The sequence below is a fragment of the Danio rerio genome, chromosome 18 (assembly GCF_049306965.1).
Source record: "Danio rerio strain Tuebingen ecotype United States chromosome 18, GRCz12tu, whole genome shotgun sequence".
Taxonomy (NCBI): Eukaryota; Metazoa; Chordata; class Actinopteri; order Cypriniformes; family Danionidae; genus Danio; species Danio rerio.
Genome location: NC_133193.1, coordinates 8,225,094 through 8,237,102, shown reverse-complemented (window position 1 = coordinate 8,237,102; position 12,009 = coordinate 8,225,094). Strand labels below are relative to the sequence as shown.

Below are 12,009 nucleotides of genomic sequence, written 5' to 3'. Positions count from 1 at the left end.
TAGGGTTTAAATTTTAACATCAAAAGAAGACAGAGCTAAAAAGTGCCATAATGAAATAAACAGAAAGCACTTGTGAATCACAATATACGGGAAGTGTTAATTAAAATACAGTATATATTTCTAAAGTGTACAGTATATAGACTATTTTTTAAGTCTATAATAAATGTAATTTAATGTAATTAAATAATGTACTTAAATTTAAATTCATTTTAACCCAATGATTGGTTTGTCTAGTTGGTTTATAGCCTGTGTATCAGTGTAGCGGATATAGCGCACAGCAAGTAAAGTGAATTAGACATAATTATATTACTTTTCGTGACGATAAAGTAATGCAGCACTTGTTATTGAGTTACTTAAAAAGAAAGTAATGCAAGTTACTTTTTATTTTATTTTATTTTATTCTCCCGCACAATTTACTCTTCTGTGCTCTGCTTTTGAATCAACTTATTACAATGAGTAGTGATCATTTATAATAGCTTACATTAGAAGCTTAAACGCATATTTTTGTCCCCTTCATTTTTAAAAAATATCAGTAAATTTGCAGTTTTCCGTATTTTGTGATTTATATTTTTATTTTGTATTTGTTTATTTCTGCTTTTGAATTGAAATATGGGAGCGTGAACTTTCTTCCAAACACCTTTACCCTTGACAAAGTGACCTTTATGAACATTTTTAGTTTAAAGTGATAAATTGTCTGGTTTGGTGTTGTAGGCAGTATTCTACAAAAAACCTTTTAATAAACTGCCAGCGACTTATTAATTTAATTATTATCTCAATACATTATATTATTTTAAACTACTATGTTAATAAAAGTCACTTTGTTAATCTGTAGAGAATTTTCAACATCAAAAGACGACAGAGTATAAAAGTGCAATAATGCAACTAAACTGTGTAAACAAACCGAAAACACTTGTGAATCACAAAATATAGGACGTGTTAATTAAAATAAATTATTTTAAAGTGTATATAGACTAATCATTAAAGTTGCAATTAAATTTAAATTATGCCTTTTAACCCAGTAGTTGCTTTGTCTACTTAATAAGTTCTTAAAATGTCACTATTGTGCTTGTGTATCAGTGTTGGGGGTAACTTATTACAAGTAAAGTGAGTTAGACGTAATAATATTACTTTTCTAAGTAACGAGTAAAGTAACGAATTGCTTATTTGATGTAATGCAAGTAATTTTAATTAATAATCTTTTAAAAATAGTTTGCTGAATAAAAATGAACATGGAATCACATTATTTGAACGCATCGACAAAAAGGAAAGGGGGAGTCTCAACGGACAGTGATTTTACTTAACTAATAGGACATAAGTGCAAAAGTGGCAAACGCATTGCTTTAAACTTTTTGTATCTACGGTATGTTTAGCTCTGGTCTCAGGAAGTTCTCAGAAGGTAATATCTTACTTTTTATGTATTTTGTAAAGGTAAATTAAGGTTATACAGTGCATTAGTAATTGCAGAGAAAGAAAAAAACCTCAAGCCTCAGTCAGGGAGGGAAAATAACTTAAAAGTAACAACGCATTACTTACCCTAAAATGTAACAATAAGTAACACAACTAGTTACTCTTTTGGGGAGTAACTCAATATTATAGCCTAATGCAATACTTTCAAAAGTAACTTTCCTCTACACTGCGTAGTATTAAGCAATATAGATTTCACACTTTACAATAAGGTTTCATTAGTTAATTTATACTAAAATGAATTAATAATGAGTAAACATGTACAGCATATATAAAAACCTGTACAGAATTTATTAATCGTAGTTAAGCACTGTGAGTTAACAAGTAATGATGAAGACCATGTCGGTCGAAACGTAGTGTTTTTGTAATTATGACTAATAAAATTTTTTGAGAGCTAAAGTGGCAGTGTGCCGACCTACTTTGAATCTTTTGCTAGTTAACAAGTAATAACAAATTTATTTTCATTAACTGACGTTAACGAAGATGAATAAATACTGTACACTTTAAAAATTATCCTGATTACCTTAAATTGTTAAGCTGAATCAAATTAACCTTATGAGTCCATTGAACTTAAATTATGTTAAACTGACTTAAAACAGCTTGTGTAACTTATTGAACTATGTTAATCCTGTTCTAACTTGATTTTAGAAGTTAGAATGAACTAAAAACATATGTTATCATGACTAATTGATCGTATATTTTTTTACAATGTATTCAATATTGTTCATTGTTTGTTTGCTTTAGTAAATATATTAACTAACACTAACTAAGACAACTTTATTGTAAAGTGTTACCGATATATGTAATTTATACATACAATTCAGTACACAAAATTACTTGAATAAAAACATGTGATTTATATATATATATATATTTTTTTTTTTACAGATTAAAAATAACAAAAAGATAAAAAAAAAATTTAAACTACTTTAAAATGAAAAAAAGTTTATAGACAGATTAATGGAGCAGATTTTATATTTATGCTTTTTAGATTTTTACTGTTAATTTAGTGTTTTATTTTGCTTTTTTTTGACAAATAAAATAGTTAAATGCTTTGAAATGACATTAGTTTTTCAGCGTTTCACAGTGGCAAGCTAGATATTGTGTAAAGTACAGTTTAAAGGGACAGTCTATCCAAAATTCTCAATATTTACTCATCCTTGACTTTCTTATTTTTAATGAACACAAAAGAAGATATTTTGAAACATGTTGAAAATCGGCAACCATAGCCTTTTTATAGTATTTATTTTATGGAAGTCAATGGTTACTGCAGTTTCTTCAAATTATCTTATTTTGTGTCCAGTACAGGAAAAAAATCATAAAGGTTTGAATAGGCATGAATAAATAGTGAGTAAATTTGGTCTGAAATAAGGTCTGAAATATGAGCTCTAACAGTTGAAGTCAGAATTATTAGCCCCCCTTTGAATTTTTGTTCTTTTTTAATTATTTCCCAAACGATGGTTAACAGAGCAAGGACATTTTCACAGTATGTCTGATAATATTTTTTCTTCTGGAGAAAGTCTTATTTGTTTTATTTTGGCAAGAATAAAAGCAGTTATTATTTTTTTAAACACCATTTTAAGGACAATGTTATTAGCCCCTTTAAGCTATTTTTTTCCCGATTGTCTACAGAACAAACCATCGTTATGCAATCACTTGCCTAATTACCCTAACCTGCCAAATTAACCTAGTTAAGCTTTTAAATGTCACTTTAAGCTGTATAAAAGTGTTGTGATATTATATCGAGTCAAATATTATTTACTGTCATCATGGCAAAGATAAAATAAATAAGTTATTAGAGATGAGTTATTAACACTTATTAAATCTTAATAAAACTATTAAAACTTATTATGTTAAGAAATATGTTGAAAAAAAATCTCTGCCTACATTTTTTTATTTAAATTGTAAATGTGATTTGTTGGGTGTCATACATACAAACACATCCTGTTGTTGACAGTGTCTCAGACAAATACAGACCAAATAAACAAATAGCCTGTGTTTTAGCTTCATTAAAATTAATAAACACTAAAGTGAATCATGTGTATTTATTTAAAGCAGATTTTTCAAGATTTACTTAGCGAAATGTAGATCCTGAAATAATCCTCATAAATGTGAATTACATGCTGAGTTTATAAAGAAATACGGACATCCAGGATTGCATGAATGATGATGATGGACTGTTTTCTGACATGCTTAAAGACAAGTTTAGAAACTGAATCTAAAATTGGTCAAATTATTGACAGCAGCGCTTAGATTTAGTTTCTTGTTCTTATCATGTTTTAGCTTTTACTGTCACATATTTCAGACCAGTTCTTTAAAGAATTAGCACAAGAGACCTTAATTAATTTAAAATATTTTGTTAATGGCATCGCAAGAAAAAATTTACTTTACGTTTTCACAGCAATGAATGAAGCTCTTTTGGTTCCACAAGGAACATGAAAATCTGAGAGCCTGGTCAGTACTTGGATGGTAGACCACATGGGAAAACTAGGTTGCTGTTGGAAGTGTTTTTAGTGTGGCCAGCAGAGGCGCTCAACCTGTGGTCTGTGTGAGTCCTAATGCCCCAGTATAGTGAAGGGGACACTATACTGTCAGTGAGTGCCTTCTTTTGGATGAGACATTAAACTAAAGTCTGGTGGCGTTTTCCTGTGGCTGCTGACGTATCATCCAAGTGGATGCTGCACACGGGTGGTGGTGTGGAGAGACCCCCCTCATGATTGTGAAGAGCTTTGGTTGTATGGCCATACATGATAAATGCTCTATAAAAACACACTACATTACATTACATTGTAGCTAAAGTTCTACAAAGAACCATTATTTCATAGTGCAAAGAACATTTTCTCATTTAAAAGAATCAACTTAATGCACTAAAAGAATATTTGTGTATTTAAAAATGTTCATACATGCTTAAAGGACCACCTTTATAGTAAATAGACTTATTTTACTGAGTTAAAAAGTTGTGTTTTACCCATTTTTTATCCAATCAGTGGATCTCAGAGGCTGGTAGGAGCACTTTTAGCTTAGCTTGGATTAGATCATTAAATCGGCTTAGTCCAGGGGTGCCCAAACTCTGTCCTTGAGGGCCGGTGTCCTGCATAGCTCTATCTTCCTTCAACACACCTGCCTGTGTTTCTAGTATACCTAGATTAAGCTTGATTAGCTGGTTCTGGTGTGTCTAATTGGGGTTGGAACTAAAATACACAGGACACTGGTCCTCCAGGACCGAGTTTGGACATTCCTGGATTAGACCATTAGCATCTCGCTCAAAAACAACTAAAGATTTTATTTTTCTATTTGAATCTTGACTCTACTGTCGTTAACACCCGTTTCAAATGTTAACACTCAATTGAATGGGCATTATCGGTGGTTATCAGCTGATATATATGGGTCAGTAGGGGCCTTCTGCACCAACTGTTAGGCTCAGAATGCTGTTATCATCCATCCAAATAATTAATCAGCTAGTAGCGAAGACTCCAGATCCAGATCTGTTTTTACATTACTGTGACGGTTGGGTTTAGAGTTGGGGTAGGGGTAGATGTTAATAAAATACAATTAATGAGACATTTATTAAATACTATAAATAATTTGCGTTAACTTCCAGCCACAGCCGTATCTGATCTATAGCTGATTAACCATGTGAATGGATGATAACAGTCTTCAGAGCCCACAAATATGCGCAGAAGCCCAATACTGGCCCATATCAGCTGATAAGCACTGATAACGCCCATTTAATTGAGTGATAATAAAAAGATGATATTTTCTAGATTGATGTGGCTAGGAACATTTCATTCTGGCATAATAATCAAGAAAATTGCTCACTGGGCAATAAGTCTTCATGATGGTTATGTGGATGGAAGTGAGCTGATTTTCAGGTGCTGCATAATCTTCATAAATCATCATTGACCTGCTACAGCAAATGTTTTTGATTATAACACCAGAATGAAAGTATAGTTCCGAGACTTATCAACCTAGAAAGTAGCAACTTTTCATTTCTTTTGGTCAACTAGAAGAGTCAAGCTATAAATGAGAAAATCTTCTAATCTCTTTGGTCAATTTTGAGCGAGATGCTAACGGTCTAATCCAATTCAATGATTTATGCTAAGCTAAAGCTAAAAGTCCGTTACCCAGACCTGGAAATCAGCTGAATTGATTCAAAAATTGTAAAACTCAACTGTTTAATTGATTGATCATTTCTTTTTCCAACAAAAAAAGCAGAGTGTTTCTAAATGAAACCATTAATGCAAATAAAGAACTTTTATTTTTATAAACACAGTAACACTTGCCTTTAGGATATTAAATCATGTTTAATAAAATATATGACAAAAACAAAAGGATAGTTTGAGCTTTATTAGTCATAATCTGTGCCCTCTGTACACTGTTTCTGTACCTTTTTCATTCCTAAAACAGTAAAACTAGAATAACAACAAAGCTGACTAAACATAACATTCTTTAAGCTATCTAAATAAGTTCGGTTTTAGGTTAATTTAACACCAACATAAGAACAGTAAAAGTCTTTAATTGTCTTTAACAAAATCAGTCATTCAGGGTGTAACAAAATCTTTAACCACAATGAGCAAAAGAGGGAAGTGAGAGAAACATGAAAGGCCAAAACTATATGGTTCAACTTCAGTGAGTTTAAAATAGGTTAAAAATGCTTTTTTCATCTAAATATATGTAGCAACTTTGTTCTAACCATCAATATGGTGTCTTCCTAGCCCAGTCAATCTGCATTCTAGATAAAATAATGTGTCTGAATTCCCCCTGCCGCCTCACAGCCACTACAAATAAATGTGTGACAGAAACCAAACATGATGTGGTTGAAGGTGATAAGAAGTCAGATAAACATCTGCGGTTCTACTGTGTAAAAGTGTAATACAGTAGTTCCTCTGTTCGAACTTTGCTTTGCAAATGAACTAAACACTCTTACTTCTGTGTGTGCCATGCAGGGGGAAACCATATCTGCTGGGTTGGCGTTTGGCAGTTTTGGGTATTTCATATGCATTAATGTCTTTGCGACTGTTTGGTGAACCTTTGCATGTGACGAGGATACAGCGAAATGTCGATTTCCTATAGACACGCATATGTCAGAGCTTATAAAAGGTAAAAGGACTGACATCATTCTGGCAGGCCCCCGGTGATGTCAGAAAACACAACGCACTCTATAAAGTGCAAAGACAGTCATTAGGTGTTAGAAAATTGACTCGGCGAGGGCATAAATTTCCTCAAATGCATACATTATGAAGAAAATGAAACATTTCTGAGAGACTCAAAGGCTAAATTTAGGGAATCTCAATTTTGGGGCAGTTTTGTATTTTCAGCTCGCTGCCTGGTCTGCTTTAAATAGCTGCAGGAGATTATGAGGAAGTCAGGCGGCTGAGACTCTCCCCTGTGATGCCCCTTAATATTGTGATGCCCACGTCCTGAAAGCACCCAAAGGCACAGAGGTGCTTAAAGGCTATTTGACTAAATGCTAAATATATTTGTTTCTGTCACTTCGAACACATGCATGTTAAGGAAGACCTGTTCTGAAAAGACAGTTCTTGTGCCCTGCTGATAATTTCTAGAAAGCCAGAATTGGTTTGTTCCCTTATTTAACTGGTCGTTGCAGATGAAAGTCCCCAGAGAAGCCAGTCACTTCTTTACTCTTTCAAACGGGTCACAAGATGCTGGACATTCCTCTTCACACCTTTACCTCTTGTGACCTTAAACTCTTTCTGCCAATAATTGGGTTATTAAAGGGGTAGTTCACCCAAAACTGACAATTCTGTCATCATTTACTCAGCCTTCGATTGACACAAAAAGATTTCTTTGAATAATCTTGAAAGCCACTAACCATTGACTTCCACTGTATTTGTTTTTCCTACTGTGGGAGTCAATAGCTGTGTTTCCATTCAAAAATGCCAAATATATTTAAGGACAAAGCTGATAATATTGCGTAAAACATCTGCAAATGAAGCATTGTCTTCATCCGATGAGTCAAAGAGAACAAAAAATGTCACTTCTTGAACAACTGGCGGCAAATATCAAAAAGAAAAATGTAACTTGCTGTGGTAGGAAAAGCCTACAGTTATTCCTGTGCCAAAAAAACAGAAGCCACAGAAGATAGAGGACTTTAGACCTGTGGCACTTACATCTTTAGTTATGAAAAGTTTTGAAAGGATAGTTAAGAGGAAAATAACGCAAAAGCCTCAGAGTGTTCTAGATCCCTTTCAGTTTGCGTATAGGCCTATGAGAGGGGTGGAGGATGCAGTAGGGACTCTGCTGCACTTAGTTCTTAAGCATCTTGATAAGCCTAAAACATTGGCCAAGTTACTTTTTATTGACTTTTCATCTGCATTCAATACCAATCAGCCACATATTGTAGTTGAGAAGCTTATTAATGAATTTGAGTTGGATCGAATGCTTGCAGGTTGGATTTTAGACCTTCTTGTCCAGAGGACACAGAGGGTTAAGGTAAATAATTGTTTCTCTGAATGGTTGGTATCATCTACATGGTCACCTCAAGGTTGTGTCCTTTCTCCTGTACTATTTATTTTGTACACAAATAGTTGTAGGAGTATTTTTAGTTATAGGTATATTTTAAAATTTGCTGACGATTCTGTAATTATTAGTTTGTTAAGTGAGGAAGACTCCATGCACAGTCCTCATTTCTTTCATTTTCCTGTCGACTTAGTCCCTTTATTAATCTGGGGTCGACACAGTGGAATGAACCGCCAACTTATCCAGCAAGTTTTTTTACACAGCGGATGCCCTTCCAGCTGCAACCCATCTCTGGAAAACGTCCACACACACATTCACACACACACTTATACACTATGGACAATTTAGCCAACCCAATTCACCTGTATCGCACGTCTTTGGACTGTGGGGGAAACCGGAGCACCCGGAGGAAACCCACGCGAACGCAGGTAGAGTATGCAAACTTCACACAGAAACGCCAACTGAGCCGAGGCTCGACCCAGCGACCTTCTTGCTGTGAGGCGACAGCACTACCTACTGCACCACTGCTTCTCCACGCACAGTCCTGTAATTGATTATTTTTCCAGCTGGTGTCAGGAGGCTTTCTAACAAGTGAATGTTCTTAAGACTAAAGAGATGATCATTGATTTTAATCGTAAGAGGAGACTGATTAAGGGTAAGCAAACTAGTATTAATGGAGAGGATGTTGAGAGTGTTGAGTGTTGTATCTGGGAACTGTTTTAGATAACAAATTGTCCTTTTCTGCTAATACTAATATGTTGTGTAAGAAGGGGCAACAAAGATTATACTGTTTACAGAAATTGAGATCTTTTGGTATAGATAAATCACTCATGTGCATGTTTTACAGTTCATACATTCAATCACTGTTATCCTTTTCTGTGCTTTGTTGGTTCAATTCTCTAAGTGTGAAAAAAGGAGTTGTTAGGAGAAAATTGTGAACCTAGGAGGAAGAATAACAGGGAGAAAACAGATGACCATGGCTCAGTTATACCAAAGACAAATTTTGAGTAAAGCTCAGAATATTCTGTCAGATGATTCCCATCCTATGCACTGCGAGTTTTATCTGCTCCCTTCTGGTATTCGATACAGAACTCCTATTAGTAAAACAAATCGGTTCAAACTTTCATTTATCCCCTCAGCTGTAAAGTTTTTTTTAATTTAAGGTAGAATTTGTATTGTATGATGTACTTTGTGTATTATGTATGACATGCTTGTATGCTGCAACCAAACTGCCTTCGGGAAATGAATAAAAACTGACTGACATTGTGGGGAGTTTTTTCTTATTAAATAAATGAAACACAATGATTGTGCGGTGGCTTTTGGAGGAGAAAGGTGCTCAAGTCAGTTCTGGAGGTGTTAATAATATAGTAATAATAATACTATTAATAATAATACCGAACCACTGTGATGATGGACTTTGGCTGGGGGATTTTACTATGACCAAAACTGACTGACTGACCGATGTCCCCACCCTCCCCCTTCCCTAAACCCAACCAATAGTTTTTTAAAAAGCACAGATTGACCCACCCACCCTCTTACCTAAACCTAACAGCAGTGTTTTGAAAAGCAATCCTAATGTTTTACCACGTTTTCAGGTTTTACTACATTCTCACCCTGTTATTTACTTGATTATTTTATTTTTTGGTGTCTGTTTTTGTGTTACTCGCTTTCTGGAATCGTTCTTCACCGGACTTGAACTCTGTCGTCGCTGTCAACTCCACTCTGCATCTCAAGTTCGCAGACGTATATACGTGTCGAGCTACGATACAAACAGGTAACAGTGGGAAAGTCGTCCACATCCAGGTAAGCAGTCATCTGGTAAGCTCAAAAAGGAACGGCATCATACCGCCCCATTAGTATTTGTTTTAAAGATGAAATGCAGCTTGGAGTAAAGTGGAAGTGGAAGTGGAGATACGTTGGAAACACGGCACTAGAACTTTTTGAACAAAGCAAAACAAATTTATTATTCTATGGTGGTGTTACAGCAGCATGGTACTGGTAACGCTCTACAATCTCTCACAGATCTCACTTCACCTGTTTTTTCTTATTTTTGTCTGCTTTCACCCAGCAGTGCCCCTTGTATACAATCAATCACAGGCATTTGTACAGAACACACACAATTATACAGCTGAACTTGAAAAATAATTACAGCAACAGTACCATTCAGCATCATGAACAAAAATAATGCACTTTCTCTTTAATTAATTCTTATTTTGGTGAACAAACACCACAATATGCAGCGCCATTGATGTGATCCAAGACTTGTGAAGAAATGATACCAAGGTATCCATAATCTTGGACCAGGTCGTATCCTGAGCTGATGCTGTGGCGGTCATGGAAAAGTGGAGAGCATGAGACTGATTCCTGAAAGACCACAGTAACAGACGAGTCTTTGCATTGATCCCGTGGGCCAGCCTGAATACCTGCAGGTGACCTCTCCCACTTGCAGCTTCTCCACGCTGGACGTCCAGTGTTCTCCAAGCTCCAGCACCTAGACTGCAGCTCTGCACAGGAAGTTTGGCCAGAGGAGAAATGGTTGTGTCCAACTGAGCCTGGTTTCTCTCAAGGTTTTTTCCTTCACTTTCGCCAATTGGTAAAGTTTTGTTCCTTGCCACTGTTGCCACTGGCTTGCTTGGTTTGGGACTTGTAGAGCTGCGCATTCTCAGTTTGGACTTTCAGCAGTGAAAATGAAACCACACTGAACTGAACTAAACTGAACTTCAACTCTGAAAACTGACACAGTTTCAATTTACTAGAACTTCAATATTAAGCTGCCTTGACACAATCTACATTGTAAAAGCGCTAGAGCGCTGGAGGATGAATGGAACCAGGTTCACAAGGTTCACAAACACTAGATAAAGCCAGGAGGGAATCACACTAGGAATGAGAGAGACGAGGAACACTGGAGATAACAGGGAAACAGGACAGGTAAATAATACTCTGAAATAGCTAGATAGAACTAACCATGAGCATTTGTCCTTCCATCAATCGACAAGACCGGTGTTCTGACCATTTTTCCTACCTTGTCAGATTGTCCTACCTCCTATTCAAAAAGTAAGTAGTACATTTTGATGACGCAACATGCTACCCATCAGATTTTGCTACCAGTTTAAATTTTAATGTGGAGTAGTGTGATATGAAGCTGTAGTATCGTCCTAACCTTCCTAATCCCTAACCCCAACTTTAGAACCATTCAAATAGAATGTTGGTAGCCTAATCTGAGAGGTAGGATAAAATGCAACCCGGGCTCATTGTGGAAACGTAGTCCCGCGGACGTTTCTGGAGACCGCGTAATACGTCCCGGCGGGTACGTACGACTGCAGTTTTTGTTTTTGCGAATCCGCGAGAGGCCGCCGTTGTGCGATTTTTCTCATCTCGAACGTCTCTCGTGAGCACTGTTCGCGTCCGCGCTGTTCTCGCATCAACCCGCCAGAGGCCGCTGGCCGACTGACCGGATGATTGACTGCGCGACCGGCCAATCGGCTGACCGCCCTCCTCTTTCCCTCTACCCAACCAATTTTACCGATTGACCCGCCCGCCCACTCGCTTCCCTGAACCCGAGCAACGGTTTACAAAAGCCGTCAAAAAAAATAAAAGCCCTGATTTTTTTTTATTCCACCGCGTTTTCGGATTTCGCCGCGTTCTTGCCCTGTCACGAAACTCGTTCACTTAAATTTTGGGATTCTGTTTTTGTCTTACCTGATTGCTGGAACTGCTCTCCCCCGGACTCGAAACCGATCGCCGTGGTCGACTCCTCCTCTCTGCGTCTCGAGCCTGCCGACGTTACACGGTGAGCTGAGTGGACAAACTGGTTGCAGCGGGAAAGCCCTCCACAAGGAGGTAAGCGGTCAGCCGGCGAGCGCGAAAAGGGAACAGCGTCACGCAACGCCCCGCAGCGTTCGCTTGAAAAAAAATAAATGCAGCAGTACGTACCTCCCGGGACGTATTCCGCTGTCTCCAGAAACCTCCGCGGGACTACGTTTTCAGAATGAGCTTGGGTTGATAAAATGTCAGGACACCGGACACTGAGTGAACTGAAGTGCTGGGTTATATGGGGCTGGAGTG

At 36.7% G+C, this 12,009-nt stretch overlaps 1 protein-coding gene across 1 annotated transcript in view; it reads left to right on the top strand.

Annotated features, from left to right (window-relative positions):
- The window catches only part of LOC101882393 (uncharacterized), a 771,022-nt gene that overhangs the window by 568,404 nt on the left and 190,609 nt on the right, over positions 1-12,009 (top strand). The gene's annotated exons all lie outside the window — the stretch shown is intronic.